Below are 17,643 nucleotides of genomic sequence, written 5' to 3'. Positions count from 1 at the left end.
CAAAACCATAACTGACTGAAGAAGGAAATGAAGCAGCACAGTGCTGAGCTGGTTTCATTCAAATCCAGTTATCAGGCATGTCATTACCATAAAGATTGCCAGAAGTGACTCTCAAATTCACATTTATACAGTGTGGAGCTCTGAGGAGATAATGATCTGCATCCCCAAACACTGCAGTTATATTATCTCAGTAGAAGGTCTGAATTTCATAAAAATAGACAGGGCTTTTAAGTGGAAACCCAGTACTTCTCTTTATTTTTTAGGCAGCTTCCGTTAGGCTCTTCTGATGACAGTCTCTAGTGGAGGCATTTTCATTTATCCAAATGAAACCACACTCCCACTCCAAATCACAAGTCTTTCTGGATAGCTGGTAGGATGCCCTATTTAGTTGGGAAGTCAGCACTATTGCCCTGGAGTAAGTTTAGGACTGATGGGAGAGGAGGGGGAATGGTGTGTTCGTATGATGGCTACTGATACCTTTTGAGAACAGCTCTGTTTGAGACTTCATCATCAAGATGCATTTGAAGTATATATATACATTTTATTCTCAATTTACTGCATTCTCTATTGCACCATATCTGTTTGTTCTTACATCTATTAAAACCACAGATACTAAATAGAAAATAAGTCACAATTGCACATCATTCCTCATAGGTAGTGTTTATCTGGGTGGTTAATACCTTATATAACTATTATGCAGATACCCTAGGAAATTTGTGTTAAGAACTGAGTCTCATCAAGACAGACAGATCAACTTTTAATGACTGACTTCTTGCTATAGCTTTTAATAAGAAAGAGGTCAGGAAAGGGAGGCAAGGCAGCCAGCAAAACATTTAGAACAGCTCTTTTTATAAAGAACATGAGAAAACATAGGTCAGGATGCCAAAATCAGCAACAGGGGAAAGTTTTACACAGTGGTCCCTATTAAAACGCCTACAAATGCCTTTGCAATTACCCTGGCAACACTGTTTCCAGATATGATTCTAATTACAGGGAATAGTATAAGGAAAGTTAATTGCTAGCCCCAAAATCATAGTGACCCACATGAACTTCACCATAAAGGGGATAATCAAGATTTATGTAGGATATTTTAGTCAAGCTGTGAGCAGTAATACTTTTTCAGACCACTTACTGTGGTACTGAAGGTAAATTTAGGCACCTGTCTTACTATCTTAGATTTTGGAAGGGGATTCTTGGCTTTATCTCATGATCAATTTCCCTCACTCTGATCCCTGCACAACTAACAGAGGAAGCAATGGTGAGGCATAAGGCACTTACAGAACCAGACTGAACACGACCCTTTTTTTCTGAGTAGAAGTGAGGTTCTCTTGCCAGTGAGCTGGGTACAAATTTTTGTGTTTGGGATACACAATTCAGCCTCAAAACCTTGGCCAAACCACAACTGAGAGACTCCAGTGCTCTGCTTTTGACACCTGACTTTACCAGAAAATTCATTACTTGTGCTGGATGTGGCATTTCCCTTGGCCTTTTCTCTCCATCTACAAAACACAAGCTATAACAATGTTTTCATCTACTCAGAAATGACTCATCTGTCTTGTCATAGAAATCTAATTACATTTTAGATGACCAAAGTTATCCCACTAGGTCTCCAGTTACAAAGTTAGATGATCATGTGTTTCCTGTTGGTCTCGTGTCACATCCTTCAGTCCGGTGCAGATGTCCTTAGGTGTCTGTCATTATACAGATGTGTGCAGCACAAAATGGGCTTTGAACTTACTTTGAATATCTTGAGAAAGTCACCAGAAAGCACATCTGCTGTTATCTTAAACAGAAAAAAAAGAAGATTCAGTTAAGAAATAAGGGCATGAATATATTGATTTTATCAGATCTAACAATAACTTTGGTATAAAACTTCTGATAATCTGGTCTTCCCGTCCCTGTTCATTGCAGGGGAGTTGGACTAGATGGCCTTTTAAGTTCCTTTTCAAATCAAAATACAGTATGATTCTTTGAACCCACTGGAGGAAGGAAAAGAAGTTATTGGCTTTCTGTCAGTAAAGAAAACTATGGTCTTCAGTACTGAGATATAGGTAAGCAGTAGTCCAACTTACTTAAAGATGTCATGGATTCCCTTCTGATGAAATTACTGGAGAATTCTTAGGGAAATACCAGGAAAAGTATGAATATCCTCAGTCAGTTATGTGAGTTATCTTCAATACATACATTGCTGGAACTTCTTTGGTTACAAATCAAATACCTCAGGGATGCTCAAATGACTTTTTCCTGCAAAAACACAGCTTATTTTGCCCTGTTCAGTCAAAACTCCAGCTGTGTATATTGTTCTATCTTTGCAGGTGCTGATCCCCAGCTGCTCATGAGTTGCAAGTCCTTTTAGGCGATGGTCTTGTATTTGAATGACTGGCTACGAAGGCTTTAAATTGCAGCTCAGAAAGCCCTCTCATAAGTGACACTGGACAACAATCTCTGAAAGGGAAAGAAATCTTTGAGAATTTGGAAAGGGATAACCTTAATGGTTATTGCTACCTTACTCAGCGCTTAGCACTGGCTTTAAACATCATTTCATCCAAGCTGGGCTGTCAGACATGGCACAGGAACCAGAGGAGAGCTATGCATTTCTCATACTTCAGGTGGAGATCAGACAAGAGAACCCTATGGTATTTTCAGTTGGAATAAATGCTTTGTGTTAAGGGAATTTTTCCTTCAGGCCCAAATTCATTTTGAAAATGTGTGTGCCCATATATAGGGAGCAACGTGTGGGACAGTGTGAAAACTGGTGTCATCGTCTGTGGAAATCTTGAGCTTCAATATGCAGAAACTTCATTTTTGATGCTCAGGAGGGTCCCATTGTTTTCCATTGCCCTATTGCTTCCCTGCTAGCTTCTGTGACGAACAGTGCTCTTAATTTCACTGACTGTACTGCTAAATGAAACGAGATCTTACACAACCATTTCCCATGCAGACATTTGCATGCGTTCCCGTAACACTTGAGTTTGAATCTGCAAGCTGAAACTACCCCGAGTTCTGCATTACTCAGTTAATCATTTGGTGTACGTGGTTAACATTTCTCGGAAGTTCTGCAGTATCTCACAAGAAACACACTTCTAAGCTGTACCTCCTTAACACTGAGTAAATTGCCTTAAGCAATTGCCTAGCATTAAAACAGACACTGATGTAGAGCCTCAGATGATGTTTTGTTTCAGAGCTGGGACAGGTTAAGAGTACACATGACTTTTACTGTGGATTAATGAGAAGGGGTAAGTTGATAAAGTGTAATCTGATTAAGAACATGAGCACTCACAGTCCAGAAATCTTTCTCAGTGCATCACTTTGTTCCCTCTACTGCAAACTTAAAGCCAAGTGCAACACAGTGCTGCAGCACTTGGTCTGGAGCATGTGATGAAGTAAACCCTGTGAACCCACTTACAGCTTGCTGAGTTTTATGTTGTCCTCCAGCGTTTTGTTTCCACATTTTACTTCTTCATTTTTGGAGTGGAAAACAGCTCTGAAAGCACTTTTCAAGAAAGCAACGTCAATGAAAAGCCCAACTGTTTCCAAACAGGTAACTTGACAGCCTTTAGTTCGAAGATCCAGTAACAGCTAAACTCAAACCTGCTTCGTCCTTAACAGGAGCTATTAAAGGCAGTGTTCAAAAACAAAGGGCATCATCCATGGATGAAAGTTAGTGGAGCAGAATGTTCATTTTAGTTCCGAGTTATATTCATGTCTGGTTCTGGAATGCTTGCTTGTAGAGTTTGAGTTTTTAATGCAGAGCAGGTGCTAGAAAGAGAAAATCAAGAACAAATTGTCCAGACAGATGTCTTGTCAGGAACCAAAATAGACCATCAAAGCAGGAGGTGGAAGAGAGCAGGTTGCAAAATGCATCTCATCTAAGGGAATACTGATGCTGTTGTTTGTGTGTGATTGAGAGAATGTGTGTTTATGACTTCCCGAGCAGATTCTGAGGTTTGTAACCAACTGGTTTTAGGCTGTTTTTGGATATGACTGTCGTTCACTGGAATTAATGTGTTTTTCCTCCTTACAAACAACTGTAAAAATGAAAATGCCCTTCTTTCAGTGTGGTATTTCAGCATCTTTTTATTCACACCCTTTGTTTATTTATTTGTTTATTTATTTATTATCTCAAGCAAAAATACAGTCTTTCTTCTCCATTTGTTTTTTTTCTATTTCCCATTTTTATATATATATATAGCTTCCATTGAAAGCAAAAGAAACTAGTGGCAGCAAAACCTGGGGGAAAAAAAAGAGACCGAGAAACAGATACAGAGGTACAAAATATATTTTCAAAGCATTAAGAAGTTTTATTATTTTCAATAAGAAGTTTTCTAAGTTCCTTTGAAAGGCAGGAGAAGGACTGCTGTGCTAGAAAAAAAAATCACTGCATTAAAAATTCCAACCAACAAATCAAGTAAAATAGTCTTGGAAGGACTATCTGTAGCTTTCTACTGTTTCTGTCAGTGATTCACTTGGAGTCAGCATTGCAGGTGCCATATCACAGTCGTGCTGAATACTTTCCCACCATTTAAAATGTAATTACACGTAATTTGTAGAAAGCCAAGTCTGAGATGCACGTCCTGGCATATGTTTCCAAGTCTGAGTATCCCAAAGCAATTACTATTTAACAGATTCGCTGTAGAAGTTTAAGCATGCACTTCAGATAACAAACTCAAGGATAACCCAAGTCGAGCATATTGTACAGATCCTGATGTACTCCTTTTGTCTAAAAAGATATAGCTTCTAAAAGATACTAAAAAATATAGTATGGGCATTTGTGTTCAGTTTGACTTAATGATTGAATAATTAGATTGAATATAAAGAAAAAGTTATTTACAGTAAGGGCGATCAGGGACTGGCACAGGGTGCCCAGAGATGGTGATGCCCCATCTCTGGAGACACTCAAGGTCAGTCTGTACGGGGCTCTGAGCACCTGATGAAACTGTGGGTTTCCCTGTTCATTGCAGAAGGTTTGGACCAGATGGCCTTAAAGGGTCCCTTCCAGTTCAAACGATTCTGATTCTATGATTCCAGTTTGTGTTTCTTTTACCTCAGTCTCTAGATAGAGATGTTCTGACTTCATTAACCTGTTCTTTCTTTATCCTTCTTAACCCTTTTCTCCCCTGTGACTGCAGCTCTTTGTCTCGCTCCTTGAACTTGTGACACTATAATGTGGTAAAAGAATCTCACTTCAGAGCCTTTCCCAATGGATTGAACTAATTCTATTTTAAGTTGTAAATGGTTCCTGTTGCCAGAGATTAAGCTAGTTTGCATCTCCACTGAAGGCAGAACAAAAGGTCCTGGACCATAAGTGCCATTAGGGAGATTTAGTTGGATGCCATGATAAAAATACTAAGGATGATGAAGTACTAAAAGTACTTTACTGGGGTTGGAAAAAAGCCTCCAGTTTTGAGGGTATGCAAGAGAAAGGTAGATAGGCATCCTTTATACATATTCAGGTCGTCCACTTCTCTAGTGATGGGAAACACAGAGACATTCTATACTTTGAAGCCAAAATCAAGAAATTCTAAGCTTTGGGGAAGAAAAAAAGGAAAGGAAAGGAAAGGAAAGGAAAGGAAAGGAAAGGAAAGGAAAGGAAAGGAAAGGAAAGGAAAGGAAAGGAAAGGAAAGGAAAGGAAAGGAAAGGAAAGGAAAGGAAAGGAAAGGAAAGGAAAGGAAAGGAAAGGAAAGGAAAGGAAAGGAAAGGAAAGGAAAGGAAAGGAAAGGAAAGGAAAGGAAAGGAAAGGAAAGGAAAGGAAAGGAAAGGAAAGGAAAGGAAAGGAAAGGAAAGGAAAGGAAAGGAAAGGAAAGGAAAGGAAAGGAAAGGAAAGGAAAGGAAAGGAAAGGAAAGGAAAGGAAAGGAAAGGAAAGGAAAGGAAAGGAAAGGAAAGGAAAGGAAAGGAAAGGAAAGGAAAGGAAAGGAAAGGAAAGGAAAGGAAAGGAAAAAAACAACAAAGCCAACACCTTACCAACAACAAGTCTTATGCCAAAATCCAGCTGAGAATGACTTCCGGAAAGACATAAGATTATTCAGGATGCTCCACTAATGTATCCTTGGTTATGAAGTGGTCTGAGGGTCTTGAGATGAGCAAGCCTGCAGCTGTCACAGATTTGATCTTATAGAACTCCTCCAAACACTGATTCATACTTCACCTGGAGCCAGATAACACTTAAGAAACCAGACATCACATAGGTCCTTTCCTTATCTGTACTTCATATGAATGCAGTTGGATTGGCTTAGGTGAAGAAATTCAGGAGATGATTTCCAGCTGTAAATCTGATAGAGAAAGAGGCTTTTTCCACAAGCCTCAGATTTTGTGTTTCAGCCTTTTTGTGCATTCCGATCAGCACTGGCCCTCCATGTTTCTGATGATCTACCTCAGCTGGAAGCACAGCAAGCCAGCTCTGCAAAACCTCATTTGGAGCACTTCACTCTCCCTGCACAAAAAACCTGATGTTCAGACCCAACAACACATAGAGGTTTCTATGGTTTTTGCATCGGTAGGACCAAGGAAGAATTCAGTACGTTCTTGTTCTGTGAGATGTGAATCTTTATGTCTTCTTCATAGGGTTTTCTATATCAGTCAGAGTATCTTCAGTGTGGCTGTTCCTTTAAGTTGTATAAATACTTATATCTATGAAAAATGCCCATAGGGAATCAAGAAAAAAAATAAATATTCTCTAGGACTCCTGCTTGCATGACAGTTGAACTGTAGCTGGATACTGCATAGATTATTCTTGTGCAGCTAGATTTTATTTTTGCTGAAGTCAGGATGTCTACATAGAAAATTAAACAGAGCCAAACCATGGATGTAGGGAATGTCCAACAGTTGCCCACACCATTATATTGTTAGCATAGCCCTTGGCATAGCTTTGACCTCTGTCCAAGTCCAAATGCTCAGACAATGCCTGAGAACAGCTGGAGAAGAGCACAAATTAGCTTGTTCCCAACAGAAAGATCACTTGTGGCCGCTTATTTCAGGGTCTGTGGGAGGGGAACCATTTGTATCAGCCAGCATGCAAGAATAGGCTAATATTGTTTAGTAGCACAGACACAGAGTCCTGTGTGTTGGCCTCAGTGGGGTTAAATTTGTACAATTCAGTTTTTTCCAGAGCATAACTAGACAGCTGAGTGTCATCATGGAGAATGAGTAGAGCTTAGCAGTGCTTCAGTCCTAGAACCTATACACACCCATAGGTGCATATACACACTCATAGCTGCAGACGTAACTCCCTGCCAGATGGAGAAACGTAGCCAGTGACACAACAGTGGCACCCCAGTGGAAATCCTCCTCGTGGGATGTGATAACAATGCAGTGGTTAGGCACTGGGTCATGCAAAAGACAGAGCATGGATTAGTGGTGAGGAAACTGGAGAAGGAAGAAAATATGCAAAATATAACAAAATATAGCTTCTTTCTACTGCTTCTATAATTTCAGTGTCTGCTCACCTTGCTTCAACACACTGGCATTTACAGCTGTGGAATTAAATTAGTAAGAAAGGGAGCAAAAGGAAAAACACCATGGGCAAGCAGTGCCAGATGTGAGATAAATGAAAGAGATTTCCCATCTGCTAACAAGGACAGCTGTGGCTGAAAAAAATAACAGGACTTTTAAAGATCAGAAGTATTGTCTTTTATGATAAGATAATGAAAGATAACCCCTAGTAGGGCTTTTATTTTTCTTGGAATAAATTCATGTCAAAGAGGAGATTCCCACAGGCAATGCACAGAAACCTCTTCTGGAATGCAGGCTCCAACACACAGAAAAATTCCTTCCACAAGTGAACTTTAAATCCCAAATTTGGATCTTTTACTTTCTTCAATCTTCCATCTCCGGTTTCCTGGCTGTAGATTAATATGTACTCAACTGTAGTGCCATGAGAGTGCATTATGCACAGGTCTTCATGTAATTACAATGCAATTTTAATATTAACAAACAAACAAACAAACCAATACACATAGCTTTAAAAAAAGTTATGTGTACATGAGCCTGTTTTCCAAGGGTGGCCCTCCTGAATGATTTTTGTACTCTGAATGTTCTGCAGAGACATTTTAGGGATCGTGCTGGGTGTTTTAGTACTCCAGCCCCATTAATATCCAGCAAGATTCTGGAGGGATCCTTTTCGTGTAGGACTCTCTATAGTCTTCCAGGTCCCATTGGTGTACTTCCACTCACAGCACATTCTCACCTTCAAAGGACAGAACATCTTAGGAAATGTTTCTGGTCTAATTTCCTTTTATCTAAATAACATACAGTTGAACAGCTCAGCCACAGTGTTAAATCTTCAAGAGCTGTAAACAGCATGCAGGGGAGTTCATTAAAGAGTGACTTTTTGTGATTTAAGGTCATCACTGGGGAATAAATTCAAAAAGTTCTGAGCTGTGGAAGATAAAGGTGAGAGCAAAGTGTTATTTGTCTATGTGCCTTTTTTTCCCCCCTAGTTCTTCTTTGTGTTATGTTAAAGATGTGGTGGACAAAAGGCTATAGATGTCACTACTAAAACACGAGAACAGGTTCCTTTTCTTCTACTATGTGTTCTCCATCTCCTGTTCTCAGTGAATAAGGTGTTCACATAGAAACAAATTTCTTTAGGGTGAATGCTCTGAACCCCTACACCTCTACATCTCATAGGGATTAGTTGCTCAGCTACAGAGAGCTACTATTGCTCTTCAAGGCCCCATGACATCTGTATGTCATGCACTAGCAGGTAATTCAGTGCATGCACGTAGGAAATACAGGCCTGTCTGCAGACATTTTCATGCTCTGGTCCTTTCGGTATGGGATAAAGAAGTGACTTACTTATTGAAGTAGAAGAGAAATGGAATTTTTCAGCCTACCCAGCTTTTCTGGTGGACTCCAATGTTTTTCTCCAATCTGGAAGGCATACCAATTTGGTTTGGAGGAATATGCTATTGACAAACATAAGAAATGAACCACATAAAATCAAGATCAACTCATCTGCATACTGAACTCACTGGCTACAGGACACAGACTTAAGGACCATTTGGAAGATGATTTCAGTGGATGTTTTTAGTTGCCTCAGCTGCACTAGGGCATCTCAGATAGGTCTATATGCCTCCTTTGACACTTTGCTATCAGATGACAAGAGTCCTGGTCTTTCTTTCTGATTCCTTCAGTGTAACTGAAACAAAACAAGAAAATCACTCCTCAGCTTCTTAGGTCATTGGGAGCAAGTGGAGATTATTTAATTCAACAGTGAACTACACTCTTCATGCTTTTTCTGATCTCAGATCTCAGTTTAGGCAGAGTAATATAGGTCAGCCAAGCATCTGAAAACTGGATTTATTTATTTAGTTAGTTTGATTTAAGGTTAGCTATCCTGAATGTAAATGTAAGCATCCTCTGCTGAAGTAGGCTTTGACACTGAGTCTGCTAAGCTAAGCTGCAACCAACCCTAAAAGAGCTTTTGCAACCACACTTTCCTCACGTGGATGCAAGCCAAGTTAGAATTACAGTGATGACTTCCCAGGAGTCTGATGTTTAGTCAGGTAAATAGGATCTGTATATGTGAATAGACCATCTACTTACTGCTGGACTTTCCAGCCTACATAACCCACAGACCAGTTGGGTGGAGTTAGGTTGGCCTTCAGCATGCATCCAGAACAAGAATTGAATCGATTTCCCTGGGATCATAGCAAAATAACTGATGTTTTTGGCCACAACACCTCCCCGTGTTGCATAAGCATCACTGTAGGATGGAGTCTGCATTGATCTGGAGGATTTAGATAGTTTTCTACCAGGAATCTGGAGAACAAAGGTCAGAGCACTTCTTGGAAATGTTTTTTCTTCCACTCACAGTTTGCAAATGAATTTGTGATGGTAAAAGGACAGGCAAGACAGTTTTGGCAATGAAAATCATTATAGGTTATTTGAACTTCTTTGAACTTAGTTCTTTCATTAAATATCACTAAGTGCAAAGTATTGTGCCATTTGGAATTAAAACAACAATTAAAACAAACAAACAAACAAACAAACAAAAGATAAATCCATACACACACACACACAAAACTTAAAACCCCACAACTAAACTAAATGACAACACCAAAGACCTATAAAAATCACTTTGATTTTCCAAAATTTAAGAGTTCTTCCAGGCTCAGAAAATTCTTTCTATCCCCTGTAATTAATTAACTAAATGAATATCACTGTTAGATCTATTGATTGGGTTCTTTCTGCAGTCTTACAGATGCATATTCTGCCTTCCTAGTCTTCTGCTTCCTCCAGAAAACTCTTTAGTGTGTGTGTATTGTGTATGAAGTACTGTCTAGTTGTAGTATTGCTTATCTAGACCCAATCTAGGCATCCAAAAAATACAACAGATGACAACTTTCCAGCTTTCCTTTGGAAAGGAGGAGCTCTGTACGCACTGTCTGTGATGCAGCCTAATAAATTACAGCTTGGGAAATAACCAGGACTTATTTCTTTAGCTCATCCTGTCCCTTCAAAATATCAAGAGTCAATGGATGACGTCAAGTCTGCGTGCTAGCTTTCAGCTTGGCTTGCTGAGCTGCTGTGGTCAGTCATACCTTGGCTCCTCCAGGAGCTTTCACACCTTTATGCACTTGACCTTTTCTTTGTAAGACTGAGCCTCAACATTTTTATTTTATTTTATTTTTTACACTCTGCTCATTGTATGAAAATAAGCCCTGGAGCCAAGAAACTGCCACAGAAAGATTTGGGTAGAATACAGTTTGTATAAAAAAAGATACTTCTTACAAGCTTTGAGCATTCTTGGGATCTTTGGAAGTTCCCTCTGTGTTGGGAAGCAGATGTTTCAGAACATCTGCTGCACACAAATGCTACAGGACTGTCAACAACTCTGCTGCTATTATCCTGCAAAAGCAGAGTAAGATCACAGATAAACAAGAAAAGGATTGCATAAAAAGCAGTTGTTCATCTGAAAGCTTCCAGAGTGGTTCAGGAACTGTGCAGGAGATGATGATTTCTCTGCATCCACCTCGATGACGGATGGTTATTTGGTATGAGGGATCTGAGATAATTGGCTCAGGAGCAAGCCACATCCTTGCCCTGCATCCTCCTGGCACTTCAATTCAGCATGCCTTGGCCCTTGCAGTCCATCTGGCTGGTTGCTTCCTTCAGACATTTGACTAAGCTAAATGGTCTTGCTAGGACCAGTCAAGAAAGAAGTAACATCCTGAAATTGCACGTTAGCCAAATGAGCATTTTTGTCTTTTTTTTTTTTTCCTATCTTTCTTCTTTTCTAAAATTGAAAGGAGTGATTTATCTAGAAATTTCAATTGTTTTCATTCATGTTCATTTCCTGGATGATCTTCGCATTGAAAAAAAAAAAAAGAGAAAAGAAGAGAAAAAAAAAAAGTAATAGTAATAATAACCCCTCTTCCTCCCCAAGCCACACACACTAGCACACAAAACTGGCAGACTGCATTTTGCTTTGGGTTTGCCTTTTTTGAAACTCAAGCCAAAGCTTGGAATGCATTTTTACTAGTTATATTAACACCAAGAAATAACAGCTGAAATAAGGACCCCACTGAGAGATGCTTTGAACATAAAGTGGAACACGCTTTGTCTGGCTCTGACAGTGTCACTAAGGGTTGTGATCTTTTGTTCAACATGACAACATCGCTTAAGTGGATCCTGTGATCTGGACTGCAACTTGCTGTGGGTAACATCTCATCTTGCTTTCAATCTACCAAATATTCCCACTGTGGCAGTGACTTTTTGTAACTTACGACAGAAGTAGAACTTCACAGATGACAAAATGCTCATTAACTCTGCACCTGGGACCAACAGCTTCAACTATGAATAGAGGCTACCAATGGGCTGGTTAAAAAAATAAAGGCACTTTGGGAATGATGGGGAAAAGGGTGTTGCAGTTTGAAAGCTTTCTTTCTGAGCTGAACAGGACAGCCAAGAACCAGTTGCACTTGATCCTCTGCTCATCAGCCCTGTTTCACATACCTGGTGGCCAGAGTTAGTCTTCAACTGACTTACTTCTGAAAGCTCCTGAGTGCCATCAAAATGAAAATGACAGCATTAAAAACACTGAAGAATTCACTGAAGTTTTTCTCCACAATTATTCTTGCAATGGTCATATTTTGTAGTTGAAAGACACAGCTTTGTAACAGCCTCCAGGAAGAGAAAATTCATGTGAAAGTGAACTTTCAAGGCCTGCAGGCTTCAATCCTGAAGTAGAACGTTTATAACATTTTTAAGGATTCATCTCATGGCTAAAAAGACATCAGGAGGTTTATTTGTGTACAAAGCAGTTTTAAGTGATGGTAATTATACCAAAATGTTGTATTTTACAATTATTGATCCTTTTTTAAGCTCAAGTAAAGGTCTGATCCAAACCCTGTGGCCAATTGAAAAGCTCTTGACTGATCTCAGTGAGCTCCCAGGTCTGTTTCAGTCAAATTCTTGGCTCCTACAGAATCAGTGATTTCACTGCAGTTGGGATAGGAACCTGATTTCCCTGATTTCTGTGGAGCAATGTAACCTTGCAAGGGCTGAAAATCTTACCTGATGTCTTCTCTATCAAATCTCTTAGTGAACATAACATTTCTAGGCGTAAAATGAGAGAGGTTTCCAAGTTTAACCAGAGAATTGTAGGCATGGCCATCTAGTCAAGCTGGGATGCAGGGAATAATTCCTCACTTCTCCAACAGCACTGAAGCAAAAGGAGCAAAAGATTCTAAAGGGTTGAGACAACTTCTGTGGCTGGTAAACATGTCTCACTTGGTGAGCAACAAGGAGCTTTCTGTTTTTCCACTGAAGACCTGCAACTCCTGATTGCCCACGCACTGGTGACACTGCTGCAGCCACTGCCACGTCTTCTGACAGATTGGGTGGAATTTGTTCAAGTCTTTGTAATGTAAATGTCTCCACATGTGCTGATCACTGAGAACATCTTCTATAGTTTGTGGCAATTTAGTCAAGAAGTGATTAATTTAAAAAGTGTGTGTCTGAAATGTGCCACGTGCAATCCACCTACATTTCTTTCTTTTTATTTTTAAGGTTGCAAACACCAGTCGTCTTCTTTGAAGAGAACTGGGAACTGAAATCAGGGTCAAAGGATGCTGAATAACATCTTTGTGCTGAGCAGAGAGATGAAAGGGAAGATATTTTCTTTATGTTTTGATGTCAATTAACTCAGCTGCTTTCCATGTCTGCTTTTCCTTTTCAGGCCACTCTAACCTTTCTTCTCTCCTTAATATAAGGGCTATATTTCTGTCTCCTAATGAATAGCTGCAGCAACAGCAGATGGCCTGATGATGTGGTTTGGGTTCTGTGCTTGAGGATCCACTCTGTGCTTTGGAAACAGCTGAATTTTGACAGCCATTTGGACACCATGGTCTGAGGGAACCAGTGAACCATATAAAAGCACAGCATCCCCTAATTTAGCAGTTAAAATCGTGGGAACAGGAAACACTGCTGAAGTAGCAACTGGAGATAAAGATATGCTTTCAGGAAGTACCCCACTGGAGGGTACATTCTTGGCTTTTTTTTTTTTTTTTTGGTCACCACCACAGCTCAGGAAAGCAGGATTAGATGAAATAGTCTGCCCTAGGGAAGCCCGAGCAGCTCTTGCTGTGGCATACTGTCAGTTGTGTTGGTGTGGCACCTAATGAGGAAATAATTGCATGTATCCTGGTGTCCAGAAATAGTCTCTGATGGGGTTGTCACATGGCAAATCAGCCTGTAGCTGCTGGGACATCAGTCCAGATGTGAAGAAGCTGTGTTGGTTCCAGCAGCTAACTTTACAAATAAATGTAGCAAAAATGGTCTTGGGAGGACAAGGTTTTTGTTGGCTCTGCTAAACCTAAAGGCATCCCTGTAGGCAGGTCAGGCTTAGCCATCATTATGGCAACCTTGGGTCTGACCCAAAGCCTATGAAGTCAAAGAGAATCTATCCAGTGATTCCAGCAAGGCTTGGATCTGTCGCACTGGGGACAGAACAGAAAATTGTTTTCCTCCAGTTCTCCCCCGTAGAACAATTTTGGAGCTCTTGCGTCTTTCATTTTTCTCTTTCCAGACCCTCTGTCTCTCTTGCCCTCTAATATTATTTCTCTCTCTCTTCTTTGGCAGCAAACTGCTCTGGAAAAGTCAGAGGAGAAACATGATCAGGCTGTTTTCTTCACTCGCATGCCGCCCTCGGCATTGTCTCGGGTAACCAGGCTGCTGTTTGTTAACCATCATTACCTATTTCAAGTGGAATTGTTATCTGGAGCTCCAGGTTCATCAGGCAAACTGGTTCAGTGTAGCAAAAATACTGCTTTTTATTTGTTTATTCTGTTTTTTATTGCTCTTTTACAGGCAATGTCCAGGCCCAAGTCACTGCAGATGTCCAACCAAAGTCCGTCATTAGAGGCCAGTTGCATATTATCACCTCTCAGGATGCGGAACTTGCACTGCTGAGCAATGCCACCCTTTGTCCTTCCCATGCTTTCCTCTGCATCTGATACACAGAGCTGCATCTGGAACTATTTGCTGGGGTTTAGATATTTTCTCATTGTGCTGTGCCATAGCTCAAATCCGGTAGTAGCTCTTGTGCTTCCTTTCTGAGTGCCACTGAACCTTACCTGTGTTTTGCCCATGTATTACCATGGTTTCTACCTGGATAAAGGAACAGGGAATCTGCCAGGAGGTCTAATGCAAGAATCCCTCCTGTAGATGAGTGACTCAGAGTCACTGTCTTTAGCATCCCTGCAACAAACCCTCCACCAGCATTTCCTGCTCCTTACCTACCTATAGGAAAGATGAGACAACAAATGCAAAAAGTAGGGGCTCAACTAAGTTACCTATACAAGGGAATCTTGTGTTATTGGAGATGCCTTAGACACAACTTCAACATAGTATGGCAGATATGACACAAGATCTGTCTCCTCCCAGAGCAGTACTGGGCACCCACATAAGGTATCCAAAGGTATTGAATGACCTGTGTGTAGGCAGCTGAGTTCTCTCAAGGCTGCACATAGATCCTGTGCTAGTGCAGGAAACTGCACCTCAATATAATAAGTTACAGCCCTTTGTTATCATTTTTACATGGTTACACTTCATGCAGCCAAATCAGAGTTGTCCTTGAGAACAACCAGAATGTCCTTTATCCAAATCCAGATATCCTATTTTGTTTATGATACCAAATTCAATGGTACATGGAACAGAGTAATCTCTAAAAAAAGATAAATGCAGGTAAACGATGGCTGGAAGAAGTCTGGGATAATCAAGCACCAGGCCATATCCCCTCTGAGGTTCAGCAACTGGATTTCTACATTTGTTATAAGAAACAGAGTGCTATTCCCTTACAGTCACAACAACAGCAGGACAACCATATGAGACTGATTATGTTACAATGAGCCCTGCAATGAAAGACATTTCACTTCATCTGTGGCTCCAGAGCAGACTTTCTGGATGAAATGAGAAAGCTGTCATGGTCTGGAAACCAAGACAATGAACTGGGACTCAGGAGACTAGAATGGATATCTGGCTCATAAGATATGACCAGAAGGGAGAATTAAATCTTATTATCCGATATGGAAATCATGGCTTAAAAATTTAAACGGTCACCCTTCTCCTGAATCCAATAACAGCTGTTCACCTTGGGAACTTTTGTCATAAAGTCATTCTGTCCCAAAACAGGAGAGCCTCATAGATTGCTCCAGTGGTAAATCACCATCACTTCTTAATTCTCAGCTAAATTAATATAGCTTCATATTCCAAAGTTTGGATTTATTAGATCCTTTTCTGCTAGGTAGAAGGAGTCTGTAAGTCCTGCATGTTTTTTTGTTAGAATACTTACACATAAGCTTAGCAGTATGCAATTCTGAATAATAAATGCCAATTTTACACTCTTTCCTCAGTTACAAATGAATACATCTCTCTTCTTTGTCTTTCTCACAGGCACTCTGTGGGGCTGCAACATATAGAATATCTGAAATAGCTCTGGCATATATGGCACAGGACCTACAAACCACAGGTCTTCTGGGCTGGCAGCTGCAATCCAAGCAGGGTACCTTGGGTCCTTTCAGATGGCACCAGGCACCTCTGCTTAAGTAACAGACCTCCCTCTCTTAACTCACATTGCAGACATGGACATTGTGGCTACTTTTTTTTATTATTATTATTTTTTAATAATTTATTTCAAATATGAGAATCTGGAGCTAAATGCAGCCTGAGGTGTCACTGTGAGAAGCTTAGCATTGACTCTGTGCCCTTACTTGATCTCTGGCCTTGTTTCTTGTGTACTTCTAGAAGGGATGCCAAGCAGTGAGCAAATGTTCTAAAATAATATTCCTACCTGTCAAAAACAGCACTTCTGAGATGTCATTTTAAATAGTAAAGGATTCTTGAAATGAAAAAGTCCATGTATTCCTGAATAAAATCAACAACTAGAACAACTCTGTCACCAGAGACCCATGAGTGAAGCTTTCTTTCACTTTGGATTTTAAAGACAGTAAATTTATGGTCGTACTTCACTACAACAGAACATTAGAAGAATATTACATTTGTTCTGGCCCAGTGCTGAAGCATGATGTCACTTTAATAAAATCATGGTTTGCTGATGTCCTGGAATCTCTAAGATTGTTTATAGTTCCCAGATGATATTCCCTGCAAAGGTGTTTTCTGTTTCATTTTGGTCTGGTTTTGTTTTCAGTTTGGACTTTTCACATTCTAGAGGCATGCTTTTTAAAATGAAAAAGGTATTATATTCTCAAACTCAGAAGAAACCCTTTGTTTAGCAAATACCCCTTGATCAGGACCTTGCATAACAATGAACATGTTGAGTGGATCCATAGAAAACCGTATAAGTCTGAGGCTAAATATATCCATGCTGGAATAAATAACACTTGATGATTGTTTGGGCTCATTAGCAGGCAGAAGAGTAACCCAATGGGAAATTCATCTTTTTCAAGCATTGTTTCCCTCATCAGGTGCTACGTTCTGGATATGTAAAAGTCCTTGGAGTATACAGTAGAAGCTTAAATAAAATAAAATAAAATAAAATAAAATAAAATAAAATAAAATAAAATAAAATAAAATAAAATAAAACAAATAATATTTTTCATATTTTCATATTACAAATGCTAAGTCCAGTTATGTTCTGACAGTGCCCTAAACACTTTTCTGGTACTGTTTAGAGACAGGTCACAGGCACATCTGTTGGAAATAACTATCCTGCCTCAGAGAACAGCTGGATAAAATGATTTTACAAGGTCCATTCCAACTCCAAAATTCTGTGATTATTTTATTCCTGTCCTCCTGAGATGTCGTTTAGAGTCTGTTACTAGAGAATGACTTAACATACTGTCTGTGGGCTGTGTAAGCTGTATCTTGACTAACATCATAATATCTCAGTTCTTGAACTTCTTTTTATGTGACCTGTTTTCTCCTCTGTCACCTGGAAGTGGGAAGAAGTTAATCATTCAAATAAGTGAAACTAAGAGAGAGTTTCATTGGCTAAAGACTAGACTAGTGCACTGTCTGTGTTGGTTTTGAGAGGAGGGGGCACTACAAAGTCCTATATTTTGTGAATAAGCGCTGGTCCTAGAAACCTATGTCAGAGCTGACAAGTGGTCTACTCCTGCAAACCTTATCAAGCTTTGGCTATTATAGAGATATTTTTATCACACACTGTGTCCCAGAACCT

General features: G+C 39.8%; 1 long non-coding RNA gene across 1 annotated transcript; it reads left to right on the top strand.

Annotated features, from left to right (window-relative positions):
- Positions 1-3,414: 3,414 nt before the first annotated feature.
- On the top strand, positions 3,415-16,562 carry LOC121109759. The gene is made up of 2 exons (XR_005857298.2): positions 3,415-3,541; positions 13,014-16,562. It is a non-coding gene; the product is annotated as an uncharacterized LOC121109759 (long non-coding RNA).
- Positions 16,563-17,643: the final 1,081 nt, after the last annotated feature.

Source organism: Gallus gallus, chromosome 2, assembly GCF_016699485.2.
Source record: "Gallus gallus isolate bGalGal1 chromosome 2, bGalGal1.mat.broiler.GRCg7b, whole genome shotgun sequence".
In the NCBI taxonomy this organism is placed as follows: Eukaryota; Metazoa; Chordata; class Aves; order Galliformes; family Phasianidae; genus Gallus; species Gallus gallus.
This window is presented reverse-complemented; position numbering and strand designations above follow the sequence as displayed.